This window comes from Lates calcarifer, unplaced genomic scaffold (assembly GCF_001640805.2).
Source record: "Lates calcarifer isolate ASB-BC8 unplaced genomic scaffold, TLL_Latcal_v3 _unitig_562_quiver_2306, whole genome shotgun sequence".
NCBI classification, from domain to species: domain Eukaryota; kingdom Metazoa; phylum Chordata; class Actinopteri; family Centropomidae; genus Lates; species Lates calcarifer.
The window spans coordinates 1-13,163 of NW_026117631.1; the positions used below are offsets into that span (position 1 = coordinate 1).

At 36.5% G+C, this 13,163-nt stretch overlaps 1 pseudogene; it reads left to right on the plus strand.

The window, feature by feature from the left end:
- The first annotated feature begins 656 nt into the window (after positions 1-656).
- LOC108874828 (probable E3 ubiquitin-protein ligase MGRN1) lies at positions 657-8,221 on the plus strand (annotated as a pseudogene).
- The last annotated feature ends 4,942 nt before the right edge of the window (positions 8,222-13,163 follow it).

Here is a 13,163-nt window from a genome sequence, read left to right on the forward strand (position 1 = left end):
ATTATGCTCATGGGTTTGTACCTCAGTTTTATGTACTGATCCCCTTTTGACAATGAAGCAGTCTTTATGAACCTTTTTTACATTGTGCAGCTAAATCTGTTTATTTTTTACAGACAGGTTATTCGAAGTAACTTCATGTTTACATTGACCGAGAGGTCCCTTTTTAAGAAAATGTATTAAAAAAGAATGAGAAAGAATATTAGTAATGCCATGCTTGCACTGCCTTTATTATATATTCATTTCTTTTTCTCTCATTCTCAGGGAATTATTTTGCCAGCCACTTCTTCATGGGAGGAGAAAAATTCGACACACCGCATCCAGAGGGATACCTCTTTGGAGAAAACATGGACCTGAATTTTCTTGGAAATAGGCCAGTGCAGGTGAAGATGGATGTTTGTTTTTTTTTTCAACCCAGTTGTTTTAATCATCTGAGAATTCAGTACTGTATATTTTCCACAGCTCTAACGCCACTATGACATAGTTCTACATTTATTGTCAGAAAAGGGATCAAACAATGTCCATGATTTTGTATCACATATCATCATTTATATTGCTGTCATTATTCATTAGTTTCCATATGTGACACCTGCCCCCCATGAGCCAGTGAAAACCCTGAGGAGTCTGGTCAACATCAGAAAGGACTCTTTGCGTTGGTCAGGTAAAAATAGCGAGGCAGTATGATCACAGTGAGATTAAAGAACTGTTTCCAATGTGCCACTCTAAAGCTTGTTAGACCTCTTCATTCTAGGTATAAAGATGACTCTGACACACCGGTGGAGGAGGGTGGAAAACCAAAGGTTCAATATGGTGTGGAGTTCACCTTTGATGCTGATGCTCGGGTGGCCATCACCCTCTACTGCCAGGCATTTGAGGAGTTTCCAATGGAATGGCAGTGTAAGATTCTCATTTATTTTAATTTGCTGCGCAGTTTAAAGTGATTTAAGTTTAACCTCTTTTTATGGAATTATATCTGAGGAAGCTTTAGATATTTGTAGCGCCAAGGATAAACATCTACTTAAAAATTAAACAGAATCTTATCTGTTTTCTTATTTATTGAATCTAAATATCACATTTAAATCCAGCTATGAATTAAACAAACATGGGAAATGTATTTGTCTGAGATGATTAGTTGTTAAAATTTTAATTATGTAAAGCAAATTAATTTAATTGACGCTGCAGCTTCATTTCAGTGTGAAACACTGTGTCAGAGACATTTTAAACTGTTTTTTTATGTAGTGAGATTCAAGCCTTGGAGCACAAAGACTAGAATAGAGACGGTGGGTCCTTAGCAACCACCAGTCGCCATGGATACTGCAGATAAGACTTAGAAGAAGATGAAAGTAACACTTCGTACTGAAGTTATTGTTTTATGATGAGACTGAGTGATGATTTCATGTTCTGCAATCAAAAAGATCAGATATTGCTACTGTTGTACTAAGCTTTTCAGTTTTCAGTTTTTCATTTTGTCTAGAGACATTAATTAATTTATTAATTACTTAGAAGGTGACAGCTCCCGTGGAGGTTTTCCACACCTATAGATGTCTAAATGTCAGCTTTTGCTGTTCTCTCAGGAAAATCATGTGTACTGGAGTGACAGACTAGTATCAAGTGCCAGGACTCTTTCATCTTCTTGCACATTGGCCATTTTTCTCTTTAATATACTGTATTTAGGTATAGCCCAAAGGATCCATCAATGGCCTCTGAAACTGTGCATTACAAGCGAGGAGTGAGCCAACAGTTCTCCATGCCATCTTTCAAAATAGATTTCAGTGAGTGGAAAGAGGAAGATGTAAGTACCTGCAGCTGTTAGTGGAGTTTATTTCATCACACGTCACAAAACAAATTGATTTATGTCAGTTAATATCTTCTACATACACTTAAAGGGTACATCTTTTGCCAAACGTCTACATCAGTGTATCAACATAATATTCGACTTATTACACACATGGATACTCTGACAGTACCACCTCTGTTTACAACTGCACTTCACTGAAATTAAAATATATGCATCTTTTCCCTTCAAGCTGAACTTTGACCTTGATCGAGGAGTGTTCCCATGGTTATCCAGGCTGTGGTTGATGAAGGAGATGGTAGGTTACTAAGGCTGCACATAAATCGTGAGAATATATTCTATATCTGTTGTGACAGAGTTTTTGTGAGTGTTTGTGGCAAATAGTCAAGATTTGTATTAACCAGGATATTGTTTGTTTTTTTTTGTTTTTTTTCAAGATTGCCTTGGACATGCTCATGTACTTTTGGCAGCCTTTGAAGAGTAAGTATGCATCCACATCAGAGAAAATCATTTGAATTAGTATAGAACCATCTTTTTTATGTGCTTAAACATGTTTTTTTCCCTTCACCTCCAGCATGTTGATGGCAGTTTCTCAGTCAAGCCTTTGAAGCAGAAACAAATTGTAAGTTTATATGATGATCTGATCATCTCATATATCATAAATATTCTGCTTTAGATTTTATTTTTATCACATAGCAGTACATGCAGTAATTTATGAAGCACAGCATGTTGTTAATGCAGGGCAGGGCAGGGCAGGTGAAGGATGAATGTTAAAGACAGAGCAAAATAAATATAACTATTTTTAGTTTTCCAGCTGCATTCTGTTTTGATCCTTATATCGGTTTGCAGCTTTTCAAAGACATACACGCCACAAAAATCTGGTGCCGAGACCCTGGGGGAGTCTGGCAATAACGTAGATCTCTTAAGTAGAAGTTGAATGTAAATTTAGATTACACCAAGATCAAGGAAATTTTACACAGAATCTCTGATTTTTTGAGTTCTTTAATCTGTCTTTTGATGAAATATTACAGTGATTTTCTCAAGCAGATGTTCAAACAGACTTTTTCAAAGTATATTATAGTACTTTCATCTCTCTCTAAACTAGGCAGTGGAGAGAATATAATTATTATAATAGTAATAATTTGCTTTCTGACCATTTTGGACCTTATTGTGGACATGATTTTCTGAAACACGAATGTCAGTTATCTGTTTCTGTATTTTTTTAGGTGGACCGTGTGAGCTACCTCTTACAGGAGATCTATGGGATTGAGAACAAAAACAACCAAGAAACCAAGGTTCCAGCGGACGTCTTACCTTATACTTGAATCTCAGTGCTGTAAATGTTGAGATGTATTTTATTTATATGACTTACGATTCAAATTTTTCTTTTTCCAGCCATCAGATGATGAGAACAGTGACAACAGCAATGAATGTGTTGTCTGTCTGTCAGACCTGCGAGACACACTCATCCTGCCCTGCAGACATCTGTGTCTCTGCAACTCCTGTGCAGACACTCTTCGTTACCAGGCCAACAATTGTCCAATCTGCAGGCTGCGTAAGAAGTGTTTTGTTATTTTGATAAAGTTCTGTTTTTTATGTTGTTTATAACACAATGTCAAAGTTGAACACAATGAAATAGCATTATCGCTGTGTTTAATTAAACCTGATATTCCTCTGCACAGCTTTCAGAGCCTCCTGCAGATCAGAGCTGTGAGGAAAAAGCCTGGAGCTCTTTCTCCTGTGTCCTTCAGCCCTGTTCTGGCTCAGACTATGGACCATGATGAGCACTCAGTAAGTCTCATGCACATCTATGTATAGTCAGCTAAAATTGGCTAAGAAGTACAGCAATATCAAGTGGAAACTGGGCATGAATTACAGCTGCATAACAGATTTTTATCTTCTAAACACATTCAGTGTTTAGTAAGGATGCATTGTCACCACCACTCCATGTTTACGTCTCTTTGCAGAGCACAGACTCGGTTCCTCCCGGCTTTGAGCCCATCTCGCTGTTAGAGGCTCTGAACGGTCTGCGGTCGGTGTCTCCCGCCATCCCGTCTGCCCCCCTGTACGATGAAATCAACTTCTCAGGGGGTCTGGGTGGTGACAGCAGACAGTTGAGCTCCCCAGAGCATTTAAGTGATGGGAGTCTGCAGAAAAGCAAAGTCAGCAAGTCACCTGACAGGTAATCCTATTATGGGGATGTTTACATGTACATAAAAATATTACTATAAGTAATGAGGTTAGGACAGGAAATTATGTAATATGTTTTGATGTGTTACATTAGTCAAAAACTCTAGTATTCAGATTTACACTCCAACCCCTTCAAACAAAGATATGGTGTTTAGTTATTTTTCTCTAATAATTTTTCCATAAAGAACAGTTAAATCATTACATAATTATAGAATGTGGCCTCTATATGCTACTGGCCTGAAGCTGATTATTTTAGTTTTTTATTTACTCCAAAGGCTACAACATGTGGAGGCCATCATCATTTATTTTGAAAGTAGTAATGTGAAAATCTGTTCTCATAGCTAATTGTGATTGTTCGAGTTACCTCCTCTAGTTTTATTCATTAATGTTTTGCCTTCTCCCCCTCTCCAGCACCCTTAGGTCTCCATCCTCTCCCATCCAGGAGGAGGATGAGGAGAAACTGTCTGAGATGTCTGACGCTCAGCCACACACACTGCTGTCCAGCAGCCCCGCCCCCACAGACGTAAGCCAACGCACCACTGCCTGAACTTTAAACTTTTAAACTTTGCTGCAGACAAAAAAAAGACAAAAATCTTTCTTCTTCTTGCAGGCCACAGCAACAGAGGATGTGGCAGAGTCCCTGTCTCCAGATGATGGTGAGTTTTCTTTTTTGGCGCTTGATAAACAGTTGTGTTTGAGTGTTGACACTTTTGCTCTTTTCACTCTCCTGGGTGATCCAGAGGACAGGATGCATGCTGGAGGAGACATCCTGCAGGACTGCATCAGTGAACACAGCAGCTTGACCAAAACCGAGAGTGACCCCCCGGGTGACCTCTCTCTGCCCGGTAAGAAACTCCTGTCAGGAACAAAGAAAGAAATATAATATAAAAATCTTAAAGCCCTTAAAAATAGGAGAGAAATGAAAGACAGGGAAAGAAGTGGAAATTGTACAGTGTATGTAATATCTTGCATTAAGCCATTTACAGAATAGACCTGTACTTTCTGATGACAGCTTAGAGCATATTAGCTGATGGAGCACCAACTGCAGCTCTTAAAATCATCTGGTTCTTGGTTATTTCTGACTCTCTTCCAGTTGAAAAAACTTCGTTCTGGTATTCTAGCCTAATGTCTCTGCTCTTCAACCCAAGACTTTAAGGCTGAAATTCCCTGTGCTTTGCATCTAACCTGAGTGCTTTTGTGCTTCTCTCTCTTTCCTAACACTCCTGTCCTGTTCCCTGTCATCTTATCCCTTCGTACTGCCTCACTTTGGGCAGCTCTAGGTCCTGATTCCTGCTCTATTGGTATGGACGAATAACTGTGGTATGTAGGCTTTCCTGTCTGCTCTGCTTCTCTGTGTATGAGCTCTACTGCTCTCACTGAATCCTGTTCTCCATGAGTACTGTTAGCAATTGCAGCCCAAAAAAAAGATCCAGCAGGGTTTTATCCAGTGAATTTCCTATGAAATACAAGTTTGTAATGTATACAAGGTCTTATCATAATGAATAATAAGTATTGTTTGTGTCTAACTGGAGACTTCACTTTGAGCCATGTTGCTTATCTGATGCTTCCTGCTCTCCAGGGTCATCAGAGTCAACAGAAAGCCTGAAAAGTCAGAGCACAAACTGCTCCAGCCAGCCTCTCCTGTGTCCCACAAGCAGCCTTCACATGGAAGATGAGCATCTCAACCCCTGACTCTGATCCCTCTTTTCCCTCCCATAACATCAGAACAGATTTACGCTTTACAAATATCATCTGGTCCCTCTTTTCTTTTTACCCCCCAAGCCCTATCTTCTGCTTCTGTGATCAGAGTCAACAAAGGCCCTGGAAGGAGGTTCACAGGGATGAGGGAGGGGGCTGTTAATCCCATCAATGTCTCTGACATTAGAAAAGAAATTTGACTCATGCAAAGATGGTCTCACAAAGACTTTGACTGATGTTTAAAAAAGAAATTGTCTCCCTGGCTTTGAAAACATTTCATTAACTGTCAGATGGTGTTCAGTTGTGTGTCTTGGCGAGAGTTGTGGTCTAGTAAAGTGGATTCCAGAGATATTTCACTACCTGTCATGGTGGTGCTTTTAAGCACACTTACTTTAAATTAACTCTGTATGGATTGCTTGACACTAAATTCAGAAGAATTTCTAAATACAGTTTATTTGTTTGTTTAGATATCGTATTCATCAGTGAAATACGTAAAGGATGAGTGAGGAAAATCTGAGCCTTACTCTCCTGTGAATTTGTGTGTAAATGATTGATAGGAACAAAAATCTTTGGAATCAGTGCAGTATTGAGAAAGAGCAACTGAGTATTTGTTAGTGTCAAAGTATGTCCACTAAAGTGCTTGTTTTTCCCACTGACAGGCTCAGATTGTTATTTTAAGTGTCTGCCAACATTATGGATGGGATTCCTACAAAGACACATTTTTTTGTTGCAGTTAAGATCCCTGTTTAATCAGAAACTGACGTTTATTCGCTATGTTCAATGCAACCAGACTCCTTTGACAAACACAGGAAGGAATTCTACCTTGCAGAACATGGAAGTTGCTCCGCTACTGCTGCCTCAATCTGTGTGTTTGTTTTTTTCTGTTTTGTTTGTTTTGCATTTTTTCTTAAGTAAAGGATCTTAAAGCATCTGAAAGTCACACAGTAACTCTCGCAACTCCTGTATTTTGCAAGGTAAAATAACTTTTTGTCAGTGGAGTCCGGTAGCAATATGTAGCAATGTTTCTGGTTAAACAAATGGATCTTACTCTTTAATAAAAAGAAGAAATCCTATTGAAATCCTATCCATAATGACACTTACAATAACAACATGAGCCTGTCAGTGGCAAAAACAAAAGCTTTAGCTAGATGTACTTTGACATGGACAAATACCCAGCTTGATTACATTGCAGCACCATTTCACAGATTATATATCGTTCTTGCTCAATAGTGGATTAATTGCAAAGATTTTTGTCCCTATCAATCATTTACATCTAAACACACGTGGAAAATAAGGCTTAGGTTCAAAAATCCAAGCATTTTCCTTTAATAACTCAAGAACTTGTTTTTCCAGTCAGGTTGAGCATTTTGGGTTATGAGCAGAAATTTGAAAACATATTAATGGTGTAATTTGTGTGTCCATTTGAAGTGATTTTGCACTCATTTATAATCCATTCCTTGTAGCAAGAGTTAATGATGAGATTAGTCTCAGTTGTCTGCAGTCTTACATCTACTTGTCAGTTTTTTTATTATTTCAAATGATGTGATATCTATGTATCATAACTATACTAGAATCCTGTGTAGTTACTTCCAAAATTGTATACTTGGATATTATATATAGAAAATCCTGATATTGAAGTAATGTTAACATGCACATTATTTAAGACTTTGATAATCAATAAGAGCTACAAATTCACATCCTAACAGCTGAACTCAAAGATAGTTTAAAGCCTGCAACAAGTATAGATGCTCCAGCTACATGTATGCTGACTCAGTATGGCACAATAAGCGTGCTTGTCGTAGATGTGGCAGATCTCTGTACAGTCTTTTTTTGTGGCAATGCCGGTGTCTGCTTATGTGACGTAGCCGCAAAAAAGAGGGTCAGGTGTTTGTGTGGCTGCAACGCCTTTACTTACCTTGGTCCTGTATGTGTAGCGCCATGCATATAGATCTATGTGCCTTGAATTGATATGGCTGCCTGCTTGTTGCATTGGACTTTAGTGTTCCTCTAAACGCTACAATATACAACAGTTTTCAGCCCATAGACAGGATTTTTGATGCTGATGTACAGAGCCTTTTTTTCTATCGCAAACTTCATGCTACTGGAAAAATGTATCATGTTATCGAGCAATATTAAATTGAACTGTTCATTTATTGTTAGGACCATTTATCAATTATGCATTTAATCTTAGTATTTAGGTTCAAGTGAATTCTCTTAATGTATGTTTGACTAGAAGGAAAACATCCAATGCAATAGACGCAAACGTTGCATTTTAATAATTGGGCTAGCATTTGCATGTGAATTTGTAGACGCTTAAACCTCTCATGGCTTTTAAGTAATGTGGTTATTTTGTCTTTCTCCCCTCTCTCTCTTCTGTGCCATTTCAACTTGACACTGTGCCTTCCTGTTCTTGTTCTGACCACTATTGACCTGGTATCCAGGATAACTCCACAGTAGGTGGTTTGTGGCTCTCTGTAAAATCAATACCTGTCTTTCCTCGTGTATAGCAGCATGTGTATAACAATAAAGAACAAAGACTCAGTACTTCTATTACAACTTGTTTTCTGACCCGTGACAATACTTCTCATTCAGTTCTATACATTCTGTCTCAATGCTGACATAGAAACTTTGCCTAGACATTGCTCCTGGATTAATCTGACTTTCTAAAATGAGAAATGTAACATAATTCCTGTCCCATAATAATGACTGACAGTAAAGCTTCATGGCAAGTGGTAGATGTATGACCTTCAACTGTGGGTCATTTATATAACAAAATAGATAACAAAACTGAAATCTGGTGTAACTGTATTTACATACAACACATAGACCACGGACTGCTGTAAAACCATGAAGTCAGGCTCTCAGTTATATTCTACTATATTCTAATATTTTGTGCTGTGATGATCTATTTTAAGACCAATCAGAGGCGGTTGCTAGGTGGACCAGGATCGGCCGGCCATTCAGTGTTTTTCTGCCAATGTTAGCTGACGTATGTCGTCATGGCCACGACGTGTCTTGTCATTGGCTATGACGTTAGGGGAGGAGCGCAGAGAGGCGGAGAAACGAAGTGGAAAACAGATTTAAACCAAGTGTGAAGCACTGTCTTCTGTTTGCCAGTACTGTGAGAAAACATCGTTACCAAAAAGGTCTGGATGCTAAAACTGTCTCTGGGGCTGCGTTTTCGTCGAACACGAGTGAGAGTGGACACTAAACATACCTGTTGTGCAAAGGTGAGGCAAACTGTTAGCAGCTAGCGTTAGCATTAACGTTATCAAATAGCGTTAGCATTACTGGCTAGCGTTAGCATTAGCATTATGTGTGGTGGTATTGGATTGTTTTGCGTCTCTAGCTGGCTGTTTTACCTCTACTTATGTTTTGCATCATGTTGTGTCTTTGTAGTTGTGTGTCTATTCCTGGCCATTATATGTTTCTTTGTGACCATTTTGTGTTTCAGTGTGGCAGTTAAGCATCTCTTTGTGATCGTTTTGCAACTCAGTTGTTTGCCTCTATCTTTTGTATCTTTGTAGCTTTGTGGTAGTAATCTATCCATAGCCATCCGGTGTTGCCCTGTTGTGTATATTATTGATTAGAAATTTGTTTGTGGTGACGTAAGACTTTATTGAGCTCAATTTTGAGTTATATACAAGCTTGAAAACTTGATTTTAACTCTGTGCTCGTCCACCACCAGTTTTAAGCCTCAAGATCGGTCACAATGTATGAGCTGAAATTACTGTTAGAAATCGTTATAAAACACTATTTTAAAAATCAATAAAGTCATATTCTAGTAACAGAATTAATTTATTAGCCTCAAAACTCAAAGTGTGATTGTCAAGGGTCTAGTGTTAAGTTTTCAGTGTTGTATTCTTTTACACTGTTCAAGTTTTGGAGGTAAACTATTCTTTATTAATGAGGTTATTTGTTTTTCGACTGTTGTACTTGTGTTTTCCAGGTTTACTCATTCAGCTGCTGCAGCCTGGACAGAAACACCAGCTCTCACCTTACAAACCAAACAGGTATGTGTCCTAAAGACTTACCCAGTCTGAAAAAAAATGTATTGGTGAGCAGAGTTATTAATGTTAGTAACAATGTTCTATATAAATATAAATATAAATATAAATATAATTAAGAATACCACAAGTTAAAACCCTGCTTTCAAAAATGAACTTAAGTGAGGGTTTTATTATGCATTTCACAGTAATATACATAATTCCTCCAGTGATTAGTTGAAAGATAAGTAATATAGAAATTTAAGATTTAGGATAATCATTTTAGTTAATTTTTATTTATTTATTGTTATTGATTCTTAAAGGTGTGATGCTTTTTTTGTTATATGTGACAGTGAACAGCCCATTTTCTGGGACACTCCTCTAATGTTTGGAAAATGTTCTGGTTCAGGTGTCATGATGAATATTTATGTTTTTGGGTTCAACTGTTAATGAGGAATAGGTCATAGTGTATTAATCATTTTCCTTTGCACGTTTCTCTTTTTATTTCCTCCGGGTGTCACCACTTTGTCCACGATTACAGAGACGTCATCCATGATCAGAGAGTCTTTGTAGAATCCAGCCAGATAATCGTTAGAACCAACCAATAATTGGGCCTTTGCTGACTTTGATCAGGAGGAGGGGATTTGGGACAATAATTGGCCAGATTATCTTTTTGTGTGTACCCAACTTTACTCTTTCTCTCCAATTCTGTCTGTCTCCTTCCCCCTCTCTCTGCTTCCTTCTCTCTTTTACTCATTCTCATGCTTTCTCTCTCTGTCTCCCCCTCTCTCGCACTTTCTCTGTGTCACATTCTCTCTGTCGCTCCCTCTCTCCCTTTGCCTCTTTCTCTTTTTCCCTGTCTTTCCCTCACTCTCTCTTTCTCATTGATACAGAAAATCATAAAAAAAATAATAAATTACTCAATTCAGTGTTACACTAGAAACTGTCAATTTGCTTCATTTTGGCTTCTATCAAATGTCACCAAATTTAGTTCAAATTTCAACTAACTGGACAAGAAAACTTCCATCCGCTGCTGTTGTGTGAATATCAGGAGCTAGTGGAGTCAGTTCTCCAGTCAGAGCAGCTTCTTCTGTCTTTGTGTAGAAAGCAAATTTAACTCTTGGACTAGTTCTGATTAGCCCAGAACCAGTTAGTCCACACTCTGGTTTCTTTGTAGATTTTGTGTCTTTTACTTCACTATCTTTTGATAGTTTAACGTTCAATAGCCCCAAACTCTGTGCTTTTATTTTTGTGTTTAAAGTCCCATCTTTATATTAATGTTTGTTGTGTTTTTCTCCACAGGATTCAAACTTCAACCAGAGAGAAGAGACAGATATCAAGACATTTCCAGAAGGTCAGTGTTAGTTTATTCTTTTCAGTCTGTCATTATCTTAGCTGCAGTTTGACACTTTAAAACCTCTTGTCTGGAACAAATAGCAATAAATTAACGCTGCTGTAACTGATCAGTTTTAATCAGTATTAATTAGTATTTTTCAACAATGTAGCTGCAAAATATAAAGAAAATATGAAACCTAAAATAGGATAGAAATAGGTTTTAAAAAACTTAAATAATAAATTGAAAGCCTTTAAATATTAAGATTATTTTATTTATTTAATATTAAGAATAAAACCTTCAAAAATGTCAATAAAAGTCTTAATTAAATATATTAAGTATATAATTAAACCTTTAAAAATATGTTTAAAAAGAAATATAAAACCTTTAAAAAATATATTTAACACCTTAAATAAATAGGTGTAAAAAGTAAGTATAAAATCATTCAAAATTAAACTTCAAACCTTAAAGGAATAGGTCTAAAAAGAATAAGGATAAAACATTTTTTAAAAAACTTAAAAACTGGTTTTATAAATAAAGTTAAAACCTTTAATATATATAAAACAAATTTAAATAAGCATCACACCCATAAAAAGTTAAATACAAAACCTTAAACAATAAGTCTAAGGAACAATTAGAAAGCCTTTGAAAATATTTATATATATTTAATATTTAAAACTAAAACATAAGTATGAAATATTAATAATGAATCAAAAACCCTTGAAAATATGTCTGAACAATGAGTGTGAGCCCTTTTAAAAGTTTAAAAGCATAAAATAAGTATAAAACCTTAAAAAAAAAAACATTTTTGAAATGTTTAAAAATAGGTCTAAAAAATAAAATGCATTAAAATGATGTGTATAACATCAGTTTCAAAAAAGAGAAGTGCAACTCGAAAGTTAGACACTTTATTCCGGACATTTAACAAATGACAGCAAAGATAATGACAGACAGTTGACCACAAGGAAACACTTATTAGAGCTGATTAGGATTAATGTATTTATGAGCACAGGTGTTTAATAAAGACATATTAGTCTTGCGCCCATGACTGCATTACATATGGTAGAGAAACACAAAGTGTTTTTACTTGAAGAACAGGAGACCAACACAGTTTACAGCAGTTAGATGGTGGAGCTCTTTTATCTAATTAACAGCTTCATAACACTTTTGTTTTCTTTCATCTATTTCAGGTCTTCAGCTGCTGTCGTCTTCTCCTCCTGCAGAGACAAGAACATGTGTTTATCACAGAAACTGACATTTCCTTAAAGGAGCAATCTTACCTTTGTTTTCCACAGAAACACACAAATTCACACCTCTATACAGTGCTTGTGGAATAGGTAAAATTTTGTCATTTCACTTTGGTATTTTGCTAGTAGTATCAGTACTGAAATCCAATCTATTACTGTGTACATAATCCTGTTTATACTGTTCATACTGTTATTTTATATCATGCCTTTTTCTATTTGTGCTGCTGCAACACTGAATTTACATGCCATGGGACTAATAAAGGATTATCTTACTCAAATAAATTCTTCTGAACACTGAATATTTTCCCAGTCTGTTTAATATTGTATGAAAGTGAATATTTTTCTAAACTACAACATATTTTCACATTTTTAACTTCTTATTATACTATGACATTTTTGAAAGGGAATATTTTTAGCCAAAGCCCCCTTGTAGCTAGAGGTTAGGGTAAGGTTTTGTGAAAACTTATTATACTATAACATTTTTCAAGTTTTTGACCCCTTACTATACAATGACATTTTTCAACAGTTTTTAACGCCTTACTATACTATGATATTTTTTGACAGTTTTTGTGCCTTACTATACTATGACATTTTTTGAGTTTTAACGCCTTACTATACTATGATATTTTTTTGACAGTTTTTGATGCATAACTGTACTATGACATTTTTTTTGATGCCCTACCATCCTCTGACATTTTTCTAGTTTTTGACACCTTACTATACTATCACATTTTTTGAACATTTTTGATGCCTTACTGAACAGTTGTTGTGTTGGACAGTTGATGTAAAGGTGCTTGTGAATTACCTGGAGGCCTCTGTCTTGATATGAAAGAACTTCTTGACATGACATTTTTTTGACAGCTTTTGATGCCTAACTGTACTATGACATTTTTTGACAGTTTTTGATACCTTACTAT